We start from the raw sequence: 17,584 nt of genomic DNA on the forward strand, positions 1-17,584 counted from the left end.
TGGTGGCCACCCTCTTGGACAGCACAACTTCAATACTTTAAGTCATTAGATCTGGTCAATAACTTCTTCATATTTATGCTTTGCTTTTCCTCAGTTTCAGTGATTGTGATCTCATGATTGTTTTGTTGTTTTCTACTCTCTTTTTGGGTTCTTTTCTTCCTCCAGTTTCCTGTATGTAAGTTGTTCCCAAGTTTCTTTCTCAAGCCTCTTCTTTTCCTGTATTTTTATCCCTTGTCATTAACACTCATTCTTGTATCTTTAAATACCTTCTTTAGATGAAAGATCAAAATCTTTACTTTCAGTCACAGTCCTTCTCAGATTTTTTAGACAACTTTCCAGTTTTGTACTAAATATCCCTACTTGGATGTGTCACTGTCTCCGAGTATGTGACAAAAACAGAAGTAATCTTCCTTTTCAGAGTTGTTCTTAATATATTCCCTGTTTCTGTTAATGGTACCACCATCCTGTCAAATCCTTCAGATTTAAAACTTCTAATTCTTCCTGGGTATCTTTTTTATTTGGCCCTGAAATCATTTGCTAAGTTTCATTGATCCTTTCTTGCAAACATCCCAAGTTTATTCCCACCTCTTTACTTTCCCAGCCACAGTTTCATTTCTGAGATTCAAGTCTAAAGTCTCTCAGAATGGTTTCCCTGGAATATTATAATAATTCTCTAAATGGCCTCTCTGAATCTAGCCTTCATTGATTCAATTTATCTTCTATACTGCTATCAAATTAATCATTTTGAAGTCTTGCTCTGAACATTCGTTTTCATGCTTGCAAAACTTTGAGGGCTTCTTATTTATTCCAGTTAAATCTCATGCACTTCAGTCTGAATTTTAGTTTCATGACTCTTAAGTCTCACATCCATTTTCTCTTCCCCATGAAAACTTTCTAGTCCTTTTGGCTCAAAAAAAAAAATCTCTTCTTTTTAAATTTCTCACAGCAATATCGCTTTCTATCTTGCTATATTTGTATTTACATGCACATCTTGCGACTTCCATTAGCTCCTTAAGTATAAAACATTGTTTTATTTGTAGTTGTAACCCACACAATACCTAGACTGATGACTTCCAAATCATAGAACTTAATTTTAATTCAGTTCTTAGCTATTTTTTAATTTAATTTTTATTACTTCTTTCATACCAAACACTCTTTAAGGCTTTGTGAACACAAGGTAAGAAAGGACATGCTTCTCTCTTATAAGGATTTCAAAGTCTAGTAGAAAAGACATTCTGAAAGTTATTTTAAAATAAAGTGTTACGCGTATAGTATTAGAATTATGTTCTTATGTTCTAGGTACAGTCCGGCACAAAAGAAGGAGTGATCAAATGAGTGGGTGACTTAAGGAAATTTTAGCAGGCCAAGATATCATGAGAGATCTGGATGTTAAAGTACTTGAAGGAAGAGTTTACCCAAAAGTGTGAAGATGTTAGAGTACCCAAGGAGCATGGAGAGTTTGAGCAGTGGCTGAGAAGTGTGAAATGGAATGACATTTATTGGAAACTTACAAGCATTTCTGAGTGTCTACGACACAAGGTGATTAATACATAAAGATGTGAGGGGAGTAGAAAGGGAAGATGTAGACATGAAGCCTTAACTTCAAGCATACAAGGAGGACCTTGTATGTCATCCTGAGAAGTTTCAGCTTTCTACTGGAGGGGAGCCATTAAGAGTTTTGATTGGGGGTGGAGGGTAACATTTTTAGATTTGCTTTTCAGCTATTTCTCTTTAGTAGGACAATGGAAGGATTCAGTATTGGAGGCAGCAGGTGGTTCAAAAATTTGTTGCAATATTTCAGGCAAGAGAGATGAAGTCCTAAATTAAGGCAGTGGCAGAGAGGATGAGGATAAAGAATCCAATAAATGATTGGTGGATGGATGGTAATGGAATTAATGAAGAAAAGGTGTTCTAAAGAGGAAATCCTGGGCTTCCCTGGTGGCGCAGTGGTCGAGAGTCCGCCTGCTGATGCAGGGGACATGGGTTCGTGCCCCGGTCCGGGAAGATCCCACATGCCGCTGAGCGGCTGGGCCTGTGAGCCATGGCCGCTGAGCCCGCGCGTCCGGAGCCTGTGCTCCGCAACGGGAGAGACCACAACAGTGAGAGGCCCGCGTACCGAAAAAAAAAAAAAAGGAAATCCTTTGGCAAGAAACGGTATGAACTCATTCATTCCTTAAAGTTTTGGACTTGCTGAATTTATGGGATTTCTAGACCATCCAGGCTGACGTGTCCATAAGGCAGCTGAACACAGAAATATGGGTGTCAGGAGAGCCGTCTGAGATGGAGATATAATTTGAAGTTCATCAGCTTTTAGGTGAAAACAAACATTTTTCCAGACTCTTCTTTGGGACAGAATGCAAGGACAAACAGGCCTAACAGGTCTTTTCAGTGCTTTGTCATTTTTCTTCTATGTTGTGAAGAAAAAAATTCATGCTTAAAGAAACTAATTTCATCTCTCCTGCTCTAGGCTAAATAGGAAAGGAAGGGAGAGTTTTGAAGGAAGACAGTTATTGCAATATTTATTAGAGTAAGCATAATAAATGCTAATCTTTTCTAATTATGATTTGAAAACTGAAAACAATCTGTGTCAGTGTATATCTGGGGATTAATGTATTAAAAATAGTGATAATTTTGGGACATTTTTAATGGAAACAGAATAAGATCTTTTGGCATCTTATTCTTGACTGTAATTCTGTTGTGTAGATGTTGTATAGCCACAAACTTTTCTTGTTTTATTTTTAGGAAATCAAGTCTTTTCAGAGGCAGAAATTAAGATGGGTACAGTCTTTCCAGCAGTGATTTTCTGAGTTCCTACTTTGTTTCAATTTAGGTGTTGAGATTTACCTATCCTCACAAGTACTTTTCAAAAATCCTTAGACTGAGAAAATATTTTGCATCATTTCCCATGAGTTGTATATTTTTTATACTTACGCCCTCAATGTGGTACTAACTATTCATTCTTACAAGCATACTTAAAGTTTAGTACTTTCTCTCTGAAGGCTAAGTTGCTTGATTTATACTTATTTTACTTCATTCCATAATTACAGCATATAGCACCACTGTATCTTATGAAGTATTTGACTGCTTCTGCTAACAAATGTATCCTGTAAGTGGTTTGCTTACTCTCCAATATCTGTTTATCTTTTCCTTTTCTTCTTTTATACTGAATCTGGTGTGACGTCTAGTAATTTGTTGAGAGGCAACATATCCAATGATGAATTACAGTCTCACTTTGAATTCTGGGGAGAAGGAAGGGGAATGTTTTTTGAGAAGGGCCCTTGGCCCTGAAACTCTTCCCCTTGACCATTCCCAGAGGCTGAGACTGCTGACCTCAGGGCCACAGAGGAATACCCATCTGTTTTCTCAGGCTCTGCCCTTGGGGAGAGATGTGAAGGAAGCTCTGTGAAATCTCTGGAGACTGGCGAGGATTTTTGAGACATGTTTATAGTTTAGCTCTGTGAAGAATCATCCATGACTATTAAGATGAGACATTTTAGTCTATTTAAATATTCTTAGAGAATATTTTATTACTGTAGTAGTTTAAAAAAAGCTAATACAAAATTCTTTTCCTTTTTATGTTCTTTCTGTAATTAATCTATGAATTTTATGGATACACATTCAAAATAATAAGGGCTGAGAATCATTTAGAAACACAGATTTATATATATTCATATGTATCATTTTAATCTGTAATGACTTGAAAGTGGGTTCTAAAATAAATGGCCATCATTATATTAATAAGTACTAGGTTTGTTGTGCAACTTATAAACTTCTCTATAATATTCCTTTATGATTGATTATTAAATATATATTTATACATTAAATTCTTAAAATTATTAAAAATTTTTACATTTATTTAACTTAATTTTATGTTGTCCTGTACCACATCATAATCATATTTCTCATGTTTCCTGAGTTGCTCTTATCAGTTTTGGAATCCATTACCTCACCGGATGGAGCTCAAATTAAGTTATTCTGCTATCTTGTGGTTGCAACTTGAAACAGCAAAAGCTACATTCAAGAGTTAGACTTCAAGTTTAGCTATTGAGATAGGAAAAAAAAAAAATCAGATGGCTGAGAGAGGGCTAAGTCCCCTGAGAGAACATTTGATCTTAATCAAAATTTCAATAGTTATCAAATCACTTTCCCTCAGTGCCCAGGCGGACTCCGGGCAGAAGTCAGTCACATTGCAAAGCTGCTAGAAATGGATTCAGGGCCAGAGAGTGGCTTAGCAGTCATGGTTTAAATTATCCCTTAGTGGTGCTAAAGAATTATATCTCCTACTAATTTTCTCCCAGAAACTCAGGCTCTGAGGACTCAAAATAAATGCTTTTCTAATAGAGAAATTAACTTGCTGGAGGTCTACCAAATCTCCTTTTCCTTTTCACACTGAAGGCAGGGCTAGAGGCAGACTCTCTAGGTGCAGGTGTCCAAGGATAAAAGAACTCCAACCTTGTGGATATTTGCAAGTGCAGCTTCCATAATTTTGGGTCCAGTAAGAGAGAGGCGGTAATAGAAAAAATACAGTTTTCAGTGTTTCCAGAGGTCTGTAGTTCTGCTGGTTCCTGTACCCCCATCCCTAAGCACTGTGAGTCCATTCCTGGGGTCGCTCCCATGTTTGGGCTTAGAAAATGCAAGGACTTGTTTGCAAGCTGCTGCCTTCATCCCCAGTGATAGTGGGCCTTGCCAAAGTGCCATAGGCCACTTCAGGTCACTACGATTGATCCTTAAGGCAACTTACTTCTCATCTGGTGAAGAGAGGATTGGCTTCTGTTTATAGTCTTCATTCCCTCCTTAATCCAAAAATCTGAAAGCTATCTCTAAGAAGTCTCATTTTAAGGAAATTCTGAAGGATGTCCCAATAGTTAAGAAACAACTTTTAATTACACAGTGTTAACTGCAAAGTCGGTACTGGAACCAAGTCTTTCTGAGTTGAATTGAATCTCCTCACTTCCTTAGATAAATTGTTTTGATCTATGTTGTTTATGCCTCAGCTTTACTTATTAAATCTTTATTCAGTAAATCCCACTATAGTGTAATCAACGAATAGACACACATCTGCTCAGTCCTAACACCACCTTTTAAAAACATCTTGTCCTTTATAAAGCCCTCTATTTCCTCTGGCAGATGCTGAAAGTATTAATGGTGTCTAAGAGGCTTCTGTCTCTTAACGAGTAGCAGGTGTGGTCAGACTGCCTTATTATTTATCACTTCCTCACCCAGGATATTGTTTTATGCTTGTTTTGTTCTATGCTATTGTTCTGTGTAAGACATTTATGCAGTTCTCTATCAATGGCCTCTTTATTTCATAGGGAGTATCTCTGTGACTGAAATGAATGTTACACTTTACACTAAACCTTAACATTTGCTACCACAGAGACTACCTTCATCTACTGCAGACAGTGGTGGGAATCAGCTGGAGCAACTCTACTAATGTTGCCCAGATTTGGGGATTATTTGAAGTCATGGGGTGAGGTAGCGGGTGGAAGGGAGCGGGGGGGGAGGGAGGCTTCCTTCCTCTTGTGAGATGACTATATTTTTTGATAAAGCTTTCATTTCTGATTTTCACTGTATGATTGGAAACCTTTCCCACAGTCTGATTGCTGCAGATGGATTGGAGCTGGTCCATTTTAGATTGCTGTGTTTGATGTTCTGTTATGAGATTAATGAGAAAAACACCTTTTTGGATGCATGGTAGTTTTTCATCTTGAGGCTGAATCCAAATGACTGTAGGTTCTAGAATTCATTACATTGATGTAGGATGAATTCTTTGGTTGAGAATAGAGAGATTTTAGATTTTGCTATTGACCTTCCTGGAATTAATTTCTCTCCCACTATGCTTCTTGAACTCATGCTTAATTGAATTTTTTCATTTATTCAGATTTTCTCAGACCTCTGCATTTCTGTTGGGATTGATGGAAATGTTTGCAATTCCCACAGACATAATTTCCTGGTTTAATTTTTAAAATTTTTATTTATTTATTTATTAAAAAATTTTTCTTGGCTGTGTTGTGTCTCCGTTGTAGTGAGCGGGCTTCTCACTGCAGTGGTTTCTCTTGTTGCGGAGCACGGGCTCTAGGTGTTCAGGCTTCAGTAATTGTGGTGCTTGGGCTCAGTAGTTGTGGCTCGTGAGCTCTAGAGTGCAGGCTCAGTAGTTGTGGTGCACGGGCTTAGTTGCTCCGCAGCATGTGGGATCTTCCCGGACCAGGGCTCGAACCCATGTCCCCTGCATTGGTAGGCAGATTCTTAACCACTGAGCCACCAGGGAAGCCCTGGTTTAAATTTTAAAAGCATCTTGGTGCAGGATTTGGATGATGGCAATCTTACTGTCTGTAGGAGAGGTGACAGTCTTATTCCTGAGACTTAGCTGCTTTATTGGTTCTTAACAGTATCTGATTTAATTTTTTTTCTTTTTTATAGGACACTTGCCTGTAGAAAGCCAAGTGGGCCTAAGTGAATAGGTGTTAGGTCTTGGATTTTTTACTTCAGAAACCACCTATACGTTGTGAGATGTTTAAAAAGCATATTGAACTGAAGGACAGAAGTTTAAAGGGTTAAAGATGAGGGAATTCCCTGGTGGTCCAGTGGTTAAGACTTTGCCTTCCAGTGCAGGGGGTGAGGGTTCGATCCCTGGTCTGGGAGCTAAGATCCCACATGCCTCGCAGCCAAAAAACTAAAACATAGAAGCAATATTGTAACAAATTCAATAAAGACTTTAAAGGAAAAAAAGGGGTTAAAGATGAAAGGTTTTCACATATTTTAAGCATAGAGTTAATTGTTATCAAGCTTTATAAGAAATTACTCCCATATAATGCTTATATGTACATATAATTATAATTTAAATGTTTATATGGATTTGTATATACATTTTTAACAACTAAAATCATTTTAAGTTTTAGGAAGTCTCATTTGCATGCTCTCTGGCTTTCAAAAATCCTTGAGAATGAAGTTCAGGGCTTGTTCACTATGTATTTCTGGGGTTGGTCCACTAAATATCCTCTCCTGGAGGTAAGCCAAGTTTTTATAGCCAAGACGGTTTTATGTGAAGGAAGCGGGAATTCAGCTGTAGTTCTGATTTCATGAATACTTCAAGAGAGCATTCAAATAGCTAAGAGTTTATTGAACTGGTCTCCTGCATTTTGTTCTGACCATTTTAGTTCAACTTTATAATTATTACATACGTATCTAACTTGTGTTTAAGAAGGAAGATGTCTGTAGCTGCTATTTGATGTGTAGGTGGTCATAAACCTCCTTAAGCCTTCCTTTGCTAAAAGCAGGAAGACACCATTTGCCAAATGTAAACAAAAGTGAGCACCAAAGGTGTATGTGGGGTGCTTTTGTAACTAGGAACCCACAATTTAAAACGTTGCAAATTTAGCATCACACAGCCAGAGTGAAATTAATTTGATAAATACATTTTACATTATTTGAAGAAATGTTTATCAACTCAGTCTAATGTTCACTGTCTGTTTCTTGTTTTCTTGTTTATCTTTCGGCAAGGATCTACAAAACACTTCAAACTTTGAAGTGTCCAACGTTTTTACTTAATCTGAATAGCATCCTATTTAAAAAGTTCTATAAATTTAACACATGGCACACTAATGTTTATGGCCTTCATTCTTAACCTGAAGAATACAGTCCAGGATTTATCTGCCACCAAAAGGCACAGCAAGAAACTGGTTTAGTCTGTTTGAAAGAGAGTGGAAATATTTTAACCTAAAGTGGAAAAGAAAGAAATATTAACTGAACTTCAGGAGTTTGAGAGAGATATATATATTTTTTCCCTTTTTTTTCTTACTTGGATTAGATGAAGGAAGTTGATATGTTAAAATCAAATTTAGGAGTTTTATGAGAAGAGAGAAACTTGTTCAATGACACCTACTCCCCAAAGAGAACAGTAAGATATTAAATGTAATTTGGTACAGAGGTGCTAATACCAAAAGAAATTTATACTCCAATCAGATGAGAGCAGTTGTTCTTCTTTTTATTAAAAGTACTTGCTTGGACTTCCCTGGTGGCGCAGTGGTTAAGAAATTCGCCTGCCAATGCAGGGGACACGGGTTCAAGCCCTGGTCCGGGAAGATCCCACATGCCACGGAGCAACTAAGCCCGTGTGCCACAACTACCGAGCCCGTGTGCCACAGCTAGAGAAAGCCCACGTGCAGCAGTGAAGACCCAACACAGTCATAAATAAATAAATAACTTTATATTAAAAAAAAAAAAAAGTACTTGCTTCACCAATGGTTGTTCTCACTTTGGGGCCCTGGTTAGGTCTGGTAGATTATCTCCTCGAAATTGGCTCAGTAAGTGTCAGGTTTTTCCTAGAGGGAAAGGTTTTAAGGATAGTGGCACTATGTTGTCCCTGGAAACTGGGGCAAACCTAGAAGACTTGGGGCCTTGGAGACAGGGAGTCTCCAGTGATGGCTTAGTTTCTCCTTTCATGTGCATTTCTCCAGATTTGACTTTCCCTCTATTACTTCAAATGGCCTCTTCCCACATTTGTAGAAGACAGAGAAGTTAATTAGAATGCAGACAACTAGGAGATGTTACATATTAATCCTCGAGAACAAAGGTTTACTGATGAATGAAAATATGCATATTTAAGAAATATATTGATAAAACGGAAGCAGGAGCTTACAGTAGGAACCAAGAGATCCAGACCTGTCAGGAACTTCTCCCTTGCTTTTTGATGCACTTCCCTTTTATAGTAAAACAACTCAGCGGTATGATTTTTTTTTTAGAGATTTTTTTTGATGTAGACTATTTTTAAAGTTTTTATTGAATTTGTTACAATATTGCTTCTGTTTTATGTTTTGGTTTTTTGGCCTCAAGGCATGTGGGATCTTAGGGATAGAACCCGCACCCCCTGCATTGGAAGGTGAAGTCTTAACCACTGGACCGCCAGGGAAGTCCCTATGTGATATTCTTGAGAACCAGATTAGTAGACATCTCAGTGATAGAAATAAGAATATAGGTTTGCCAAATGCAAAATACAACCTACGCCTGTGAATTAGAGAGGCTGTGAGATGTTCCCACAGCCTTCGTATTTATTTTGAGAGGCACAATTCATAGCTACTTATGCTTAGAGGAGCCACCAAAAGCAGATATTTTGAGCAGAGTATCAGCACTGGGAAAAGTTAGATGCTAGACAAAGTATGTTTTTCTAAGAACCATGCTTTCTTCTTTTGCTGTTTCTGTGCTGGTAGGTAACCAGCAGCTATCTTCTCCTTCAACTGCTTTTCAGCAAAAAGTCAACTAATCCTCACTTAAATGTTAACTGCAGAGGGGTTTTACCCTGCACACGGATAATTGCCGTTGAATAAAGAATTCCTGAAAGTCAAAAAGTTCTCTGGCTTTAAAATGAAAGAAATGAATCTAGAATGCTGGCAATTCAGTGTCTTCAAAGAGAAAGGATGATCCTTCTGAGGACACTTTGGTGTTCCTCGAATCAGATTATATGTGTGACCACATATTTTATCTAGACCATTCTTGTCCTATGTATGCTGTGATGTCTCTTCTCTCTTTGCCTCCAGCTTGCCCCAAGCACCGTCAAGTTTACAGAGGCTAGGTTGTAGAGTTTATATTTCCACTGGGAAGAAGAAGGTTCTTTTCTCAGAGGAAGGGCCCTGAGGGATGAGTAAGAGAGCTGTTATATCTTAGCTACTTTCATTCTTCTTCCAAAGTGTGGGGGCAATGGAGAACTAGGGGAATTCTGTCTCTCCCCTGAGGTGAGCAAGAATCCACAGGTTTTATTAATGGATATACCCTTTCTAGGTCTAATCCTGACTACTCTCCATATTGTTTTCAAACTGTCCTATAGACATCCTATTATTTTAGAGAACTTTATCTAAATGGTACTTTAGGATTTGATACCATCTGCTTGTGTTTCCATTTTATTCGATTGCTGTTCTTATTGGAAGGAGTTAATGACATAATTCAGGAGAAAGAAAGCCTCGTGGAATTTGACATTAGCAAGAAGCAGTGGTGCGCTAATTTGGTCATTGTACATATCCCAGCTTGGTATCTCAATTTTAACAGTAGCTCAAGTGCTAAGTCATGCATACAGATGTTGAAGCATGACCTCAGGGGCTCCTTCAGGCTGTGAAGACCATTATACCATCTGTACTTTGTTACTGATATGCTCCTGCCTCTAGTAGGCAGCTAATTTATACAGCACTCATCATCTTCTGCTTATTGGCCAACCGGACAGAATACACACAATTTCTAAGGCAAGCTTTCAACTTGCAGTACTAGTCACCAGATATAACTTATGGCAATTTGGGGGGCTATAACATGGGTATAACATGGGGATAAAACTACGTTCATATTGTATGAATAGTTGCAGATTCAGTTACACATTTGGAATATGCAAGAATGAGAGCTCGCTTTAAAAATTGGGCTTATTTAAAAAATATGAAAACAGGTTATTTATTTTGGTATGGTATATGGTATTACATGTATTTGGAGAATGGGACCATATTTTGCTGAACTGGAAACTCTGCCCTAATGTTTAAAGTTTTTTAATATAAAAAGATTAAACTTTATTTAGATTAGTTTTTTAAAATAATTTTAAAACTTTGATTCAGGTATACTTTTTTTTAACACTACTCTTACTCAAAAACCAAATTTTATCACCTAAGACTTAGTATGTGCCATTTGTATAGTTCTTGTCTCTTTTGAGTAAGAACATGTAGTCCTACTAGTTTCTTAATTAACTTAAATGTTTGTTTTACCTTATTCAAATTAGTTAAACTAAGGAAAGGTATATATTCCCAACAATAATATAAAAATAGACCAGAAAACTTCATCCTTCTTGCCTATAAAGTTTATGGGAGAAAGTTCTCTTCAGTTTCCATAGATCCAATAATTTATGATAAAAGAGTGTGGGGTGGAGCCAGGGGGTAAGGTAGCAACTTTTTTCCCACTCCTGGCATAAAATAGAATTTACACATTGTTAACAGGCTGGAAATAACCAAACAACAGTGATTAAGAAGATAGCTTTTATCTGGCCAATCTTATCTTTTTCAAGCTTAAACAAGCTTTTAAAAACTGGAAATCTTTATTTAAGCTTAGCTCACTGCCATGATTTAATTGCAGAGGCCTCGAAACCAGTAACCAACAACTAGGGTCTCTGAAGTGGATAACTTCTTACAGTTATGTTGTGTTTTCTGTCTCCTGCATCTGCCAGGAAGTCTTTAGAGTAAACTTAACAAATATTCCAGAAAAATGTGACTTTATTTTGAAAAGAGGTGTGACTGTAATGGGTATCTCTTTTTGTCTCTATCTCTGAAACTCTGTCTGTGTCTCTCTTTGTTTCTCTCTCTGCCTCTCATCAGTTTTGCTAGAATTAGATGATACCATAAAATGGTCTCCATGGCATGGAGGTTTGAGAATTCCTTTTTATAAAATTAGTTTGTTAATAATATATATTTCTAGGCATGAAATTTCTTGTCATGTTCTCTTGTGAATTGGCACTTGAAGACTAATTGTACTTGTTCTTTCTTCTGGAAGTTTTTCCGTGGCCTTTGACCAATCAGAAGTAGTATTTTGACCTGATCCAACATTAGGTCATTAAAAGTAAAATCCCTTTCCTGTAAGAGATCAATTGTAACAGTGTATTCAGTTGCCAAAAAAAAAAAGAAATTAATATTCTTTATTTGGATTTAAAAAAACTACTTGACAATCATAATGACTATAGTTTTAAATTTGAGGTCTGTATGAATGGAATGTGAGCCATTCACATATGACTGAGAATAGTATACTACAAGAGGGAATGGGATATTTTACCACGAGACTGAGAACCAAGAGGTCCAAGCTCTGTTAGAAAAAATGACTAATCAATGAATATGAGTCCAGCCAGGATTTCAGTTGTTCTCAACAACTAAATTAAAAAGTGAAATTATAGTAGCAAAAAGTAACTTTCATATTATAAAATGACATGACTTACGAAAAATGTAAATGGTACATTCAAATTTTGTGTTGCTGTTAGCATTTAATAAGATGGTGTACATAGAGTACCTAATATGGTGCCTGGCACTTAGGAAGGATCAACAAATAGCAGTGATGTTTGTGATGATTTCTTGAATTAAATTTTCTACAGCAAACAATCTTCATTTAAAACATGTTATTTCAACAGCAGCCACAAGATGGGAGTATTTACCTTTATAGTTAAGTTTTTTCTTTTTTCTTTTCTAATTACATTGCTGAAGGAATTGGGTATTTTGCCTTAACTACTTCCTTGTAGAACATATAAGAAGTGTTCACCTGTAACCAGAGTGGTTTTACCACATATTGGTTTAATACACATCAGTTTTAATGATGCTAAATGTTACATGTCTTGGGGAATTTGTAATCTAACTATGTTTTCTTCTGAAAAATTCAGAATCAGTTTTGATCCTCTTCTGTGTGGTCATGATGCTTCTCTAGGTGATGGATTTCCTCTTCAGTCTCCATATTTATCTATGAGGATAAAAGCAAGAAAGAAATTATAGTTTAAAATTTGCACTTTGGCTGGTGAAATACTGGGAATGATTTGAATTGTATATGGTCAAATCTAAGACTTAGGTTGACTTTTTAAATAATTATCTTTTTTTTATGAATTGAAGGCTAACTAGCTGGAAAATATACTCAAAGCGTTGTGTAAGAGGAGCTCTACTTAAAAGATTAAAGTTATTTAAGATCTATAAATGATCATCATCATTGTGTTTTTCCTGTCATTGTGCATATTGGAATATTGGACGTACTTTGTTCAAGAATATTAACATGGGACTGTCCGGTCTTACTAAGAAGAATTAGACCTCACACATTCATTCCTGCATTATTTAAATAGACCCCTTATCTATGGCGGATTCCTTTGCATTTGAAGGATCCACTTTCGTTCAGAGGCAAACATTTGCCAGTGAAATATGTGGAAGCCACATGCATATATAGCATTACTATTATTATTTTTTTTTTGCGGTACGTGGGCCTCTCACTGTTGTGGCCTCTCCGTTGCGGAGCACAGGCTCCGGACGCGCAGGCTCAGCAGCCATGGCTCACGGGCCCAGCCGCTCCGCGGCATGTGGGATCTTCCCGGACCGGGGCATGAACCCGTGTCCCCTGCATCAGCAGGCGGACTCTCAACCACTGCACCACCAGGGAAGCCCTATAGCCTTATTGGTTAGCAGATGTCCACTTTGGTGAAAAAATGAGCTCAACTTTTGTTTCCTGTGAAGGCTATTTGTATAAATTGATCTGTGTGGAACTAAAACAATGCAGATGTTTTACAATTAAGTTTATTCATAGATAACATTAAAGAAAATGGTTTTCATTAAAATAGGGATATATAAATGAAGAAACTCTGGATTGACATTTTCCCCTATTGAGAACTTAGAAACTCCATTTGGTAGTTTTCCTCATATTTGTATTCCACAGAATCTATATACAAGAAAAGGAAAAATATATACCTTTGTTGGAGTATCATGTATAAAGGTAAGGATACTGTATATTTTATCTATAGCTCCTCATTGCCCTCTTTTGATGAAGGTATATTATGCATATTATTGGCATAAATTGGAAGACATTAATTTTGGAGCAGAAAAATTGCTTTAACACTCTGATGAAGGCATATTGATGCTGCAAAAACATTTGATAAACAGAAACCTCAGTTAAATAGAGTTGGAAAACCAGGAGGGGACACTTTCACACCCTTTGATGATAGTAGAGCCCAGCAGGAAGAAGAAAGATTCTTCTCCTTTCCTGGCAAGGACTCAGCCAATGAAGAGCCATGAACTCTTTGTTTACTCTAGCCCTCTCAATTTCCTTTTCCCCTCTATAAAAGCATTCTCCTTCCCTTGCCATGCAGGGACTTGCATGTGGCTTGCCATGGTTGCAGACCTCAAATTGCAATTCTCTGCTGATCCTGAATAAACTCGTCTTTGCTGGAGAAATACCTGGCAGTCTATTTGCTTCAGGTCAACAGTGCAATCACCTATACTACACAGTGTAGAAACAAATTTTTTATTATTTGAAGAAATTCTATATCTTTAAATACTTAAGAACCATAATCTGTCTGGGCCTTCCCCTTTCCTCATAATAAAAGAAGGACAAAGATCCAAAGAGGTTAAGTGATGGACTCAGGTCACACCATGTAAATAGTAGAACTCCAACCAGAACCCAGATCCCGGCCTCCAGGTTGTGGCTCTGTGCTTCCCCAACCAGGCCTTGCACTGTCTACAGTGGAATTAGGCCACTACCTCTCTGTGTTTCAAGCATGGCTCTCCCACTTCTTCTTCAGCCTATGGAAGAACATCTTGTTGTCTTTCATCTCATTATGAGAAAATAGGAACTTATTCTTCTGTCCTAAGTAATGAATGGCTTAAAGCAAGTTCTGTCAGCTAATGATGATTATAGAGAATGGTTCAAGATAATCTGATTCAAAACCTAAATTGCTATTTTCAGGAAGTGTCACCCAATATTTAATAGCTTGAGACCACCAAATTCTATTTAGCAGATCAAATATCATATAGTGCATTCTGCAAACTAGAACTGGATTGCAGTGGGAAGTTATATTGCTCAAAGTAAGACTTCTCTTGGGGCTGTATTATGCCCATGCTCTATGGCAAAGAATTCTTGGGTGTTGATTGCTTATTTGTCCAAGTGTTGGAGCAGACCCAGAACTATGTTCTGAGGGATCCTTTGCTCTGCCAATAGGAGTTTCTTGACCCACCTCATGTGTAGATGGGGTAGCCATCTATTCAGCAGCAAGTCTTGATTAGGCTGTTTAATTGCTATAGGAAACCTGCTCAGCTGATTGTCAAGGAATATGGATTTGCCCTTAATCAGCAGCACACAGTATCAACACTATAAGTTCTCACCAAAGAATACAATTTTGAACTCTTTGCTTTTCAATTCCTATCAAAATCTTGGTTTTGAGAAATTATAATCAAGGAGGATTGACTGAAAGCTAGGTAAACCCTCAAATGCTGTAGATGGTTTTAAAAAATGTATATCAAGCCATCAAAATGTTACAAATCTTTACCATGTTACAAATTTTTACCTTGTAGTTTTAGCCTCTTCTAAAAATGTTTTTAATCAATTACATTGGGCATATGCCATTAACTTGCAGGGAAGAAGAAGCAGCCATGTGAAGGAAACTTGGAAGTTCTTAAGGGAACATGGCCGAGGAAGAGGTTCATTACATCTCAGAGTACACTTTTTACGAAAACTCATGGGAGAAGTTCTTCTCGGGTCTTAGTAATAAGAAAGTCATCTCTTTCTGAGGTTTTTTTTTTTTTTTTTTTTTTAATTCTCATAGCTATCAAGAATCTTTTTACTGGTTTTCTCTCGTCTTTGCTTTTATTTCTAGGAAGCACTGAGTCAAATTTGCAGCCTGTTCCTAGCACACGTGAAATGCATTTTTTAAAAAATGTACTAACCAAATTTTCCTCCTTCCTCTATATTTCCCTTCTATGTACTTTATCTTACTGTTTGTATTTTGAGAAGAAGTCATGGATTTTTTCCCCAGAATAATACATTTCCATCAAAGGAAAAGCAAGCGCAGGAGACTTTTAGGTGTATTTAGGATAATTATTTTTTTAAAGTACCTATAAGAATAGTCACCTGCATATTTGTCTGGATCTCTGTGATCTTTCTTGTCCCACTCTTCCCCAAGACATACTACTTCTAATTCTCCATTCCTTTCCCCCCATACTCCCAGCTCTGCTTCCACTGGCACTTGAACTATAACTAGAGAGAGAACTTGCCTCTGTCCCCTCACAGGGGGTTAGAACAGATGTTAGTAGATCCCAAGATCTCATGTTGAACGTATATCAGATAAAGGGAGAAATGGTTAAATTGACTCCTTGAGATAAGGGAAAAAGATAAAGAAGGGGAGAGAAAAGAAAATGCGGAGAGAGAGGATTTGGAAAAATGTGAGACTGGGGGCTACCCTGGTGGCACAGTGGTTAAGAGTCTGCCTGCGGAGATGAGAAAAGAGAAGAAAAAAAAGAAAAGAAAAGAAAAGAATCCGCCTGCCAATGTAGGGGACATGGGTTCATGCCCTGGTCTGGGAAGGCCCCACATGCTGTGGAGCAACTAAGCCCATGCACCATAACTACTGAGCCTGTGCGCTAGAGCCCGCGAGCCACAATTACTGAAGCCCGTGCGCCTAGAGCCCGTGCTCTGCAACAAGAGAAGCCACCGCAATGAGAAGCCCACGCACCACCAGAAGAGTGGCTCCTGCTCTCCGCAACTAGAGAAAGCCCACCAGCAGCAACGAAGACCCAAGGCAGCCAAAAATAAAATAAATAAAAAAAATTATTTTAAAAATAACAAACGTGAGACTGGACATGACCTGGGAGAAGAGGTAAGACGGAAACTGCTGAACCACTGCCATTAGAAGACAGATACATACTTTACAGATGAAATTAGTTTTCTGGGTGATGAGTGTTGCACACCTTTGCTCTGTTTTCCACTTGTCATCACTAAAAAATAATTTCGATGCTAATTGTGGGAGTGTATTTTTGTGTGGAATGTGTAGGGATGCGTTTTCTGCTTTGGGCCACGAGGGCAGCCCACAGGGAGAATGCAGGGTCATGGGAGCCCAGAAGTCTGGGTTAATGTAAGACCCTGGGAATTTGTCAAAATCTCAGGGAGAGATTTGGGCTTCCAAAGGCCAAGACAGTGTGAGGGAAGGGAGAGGCTTCCAGGCAAATTTACTTAAATCATGGAGTGACAAAAGGTCCCACTGATATTTTGTTAAAGTAAGGTAACTATACAAGTTATCATCTAAACCAGGATGCTCTGAGGATGAAAGGGGGTACCATTAATAAATATTGTTGTAACAGCAGGTATATATCAGTGCTGACAAATGATTGCCCCCGGTATCGTACTTAATAGTTTCCGATTATTGGCATAAAGATTTGAAAGTGCACTTTTAGGAAATACCTATTTACACTAGCTAGTTACAAAGACTCTTTTTTTTAAAATTTATTATAATTTTTATTCTGTATTGGAGTATAGTTGATTTACAATGTTGTGTTAGTTTCAGGTGTACAGCAAAGTGATTCAGTTCTACATATACATATATCCATTCTTTTTCAGATTCTTTTCCCATATAGGTCATTACAGAGTACTGAGTGGAGTTCCCTGTGCTATGCAGTAGGTCCTTGTTGGTTATCCATTTTTTAATCTAGTAGTGTGGATGTGTTAATCCCAAACCCCTAACTTATCCCACACCCCCACCCACACTGCAAAGACCCTTGAATACACCTGCTTGAAGTACTCATCTTAAGTTCATGCTCATCAAAATGTATTTTTCCAGCCTCCCCCATTCTTTGCATTCCTTCCTTCCTTTGGCCGTAGACCTGGCCATTCTGGATTGGCTTCTCTTTCTCTCTGATCCCATAAACCTAGCTCCTGTCTCAATTCTCAATCACAAATCTAGACTGTATCACACAGTAGTTTTGTCACTATCCTTCACTAAACTTTATTACTCATGGTTTATATTTCTATTGCATATCATAATACCTGGCACAAAAATATACTCAGTAATTGTCTATTAAATAAATAAATGAGTTGAAATATCTTTTGCAGTCAATGTCAC

The sequence above is a fragment of the Hyperoodon ampullatus genome, assembly GCF_949752795.1.
Source record: "Hyperoodon ampullatus genome assembly, chromosome: 4".
In the NCBI taxonomy this organism is placed as follows: Eukaryota; Metazoa; Chordata; class Mammalia; order Artiodactyla; family Ziphiidae; genus Hyperoodon; species Hyperoodon ampullatus.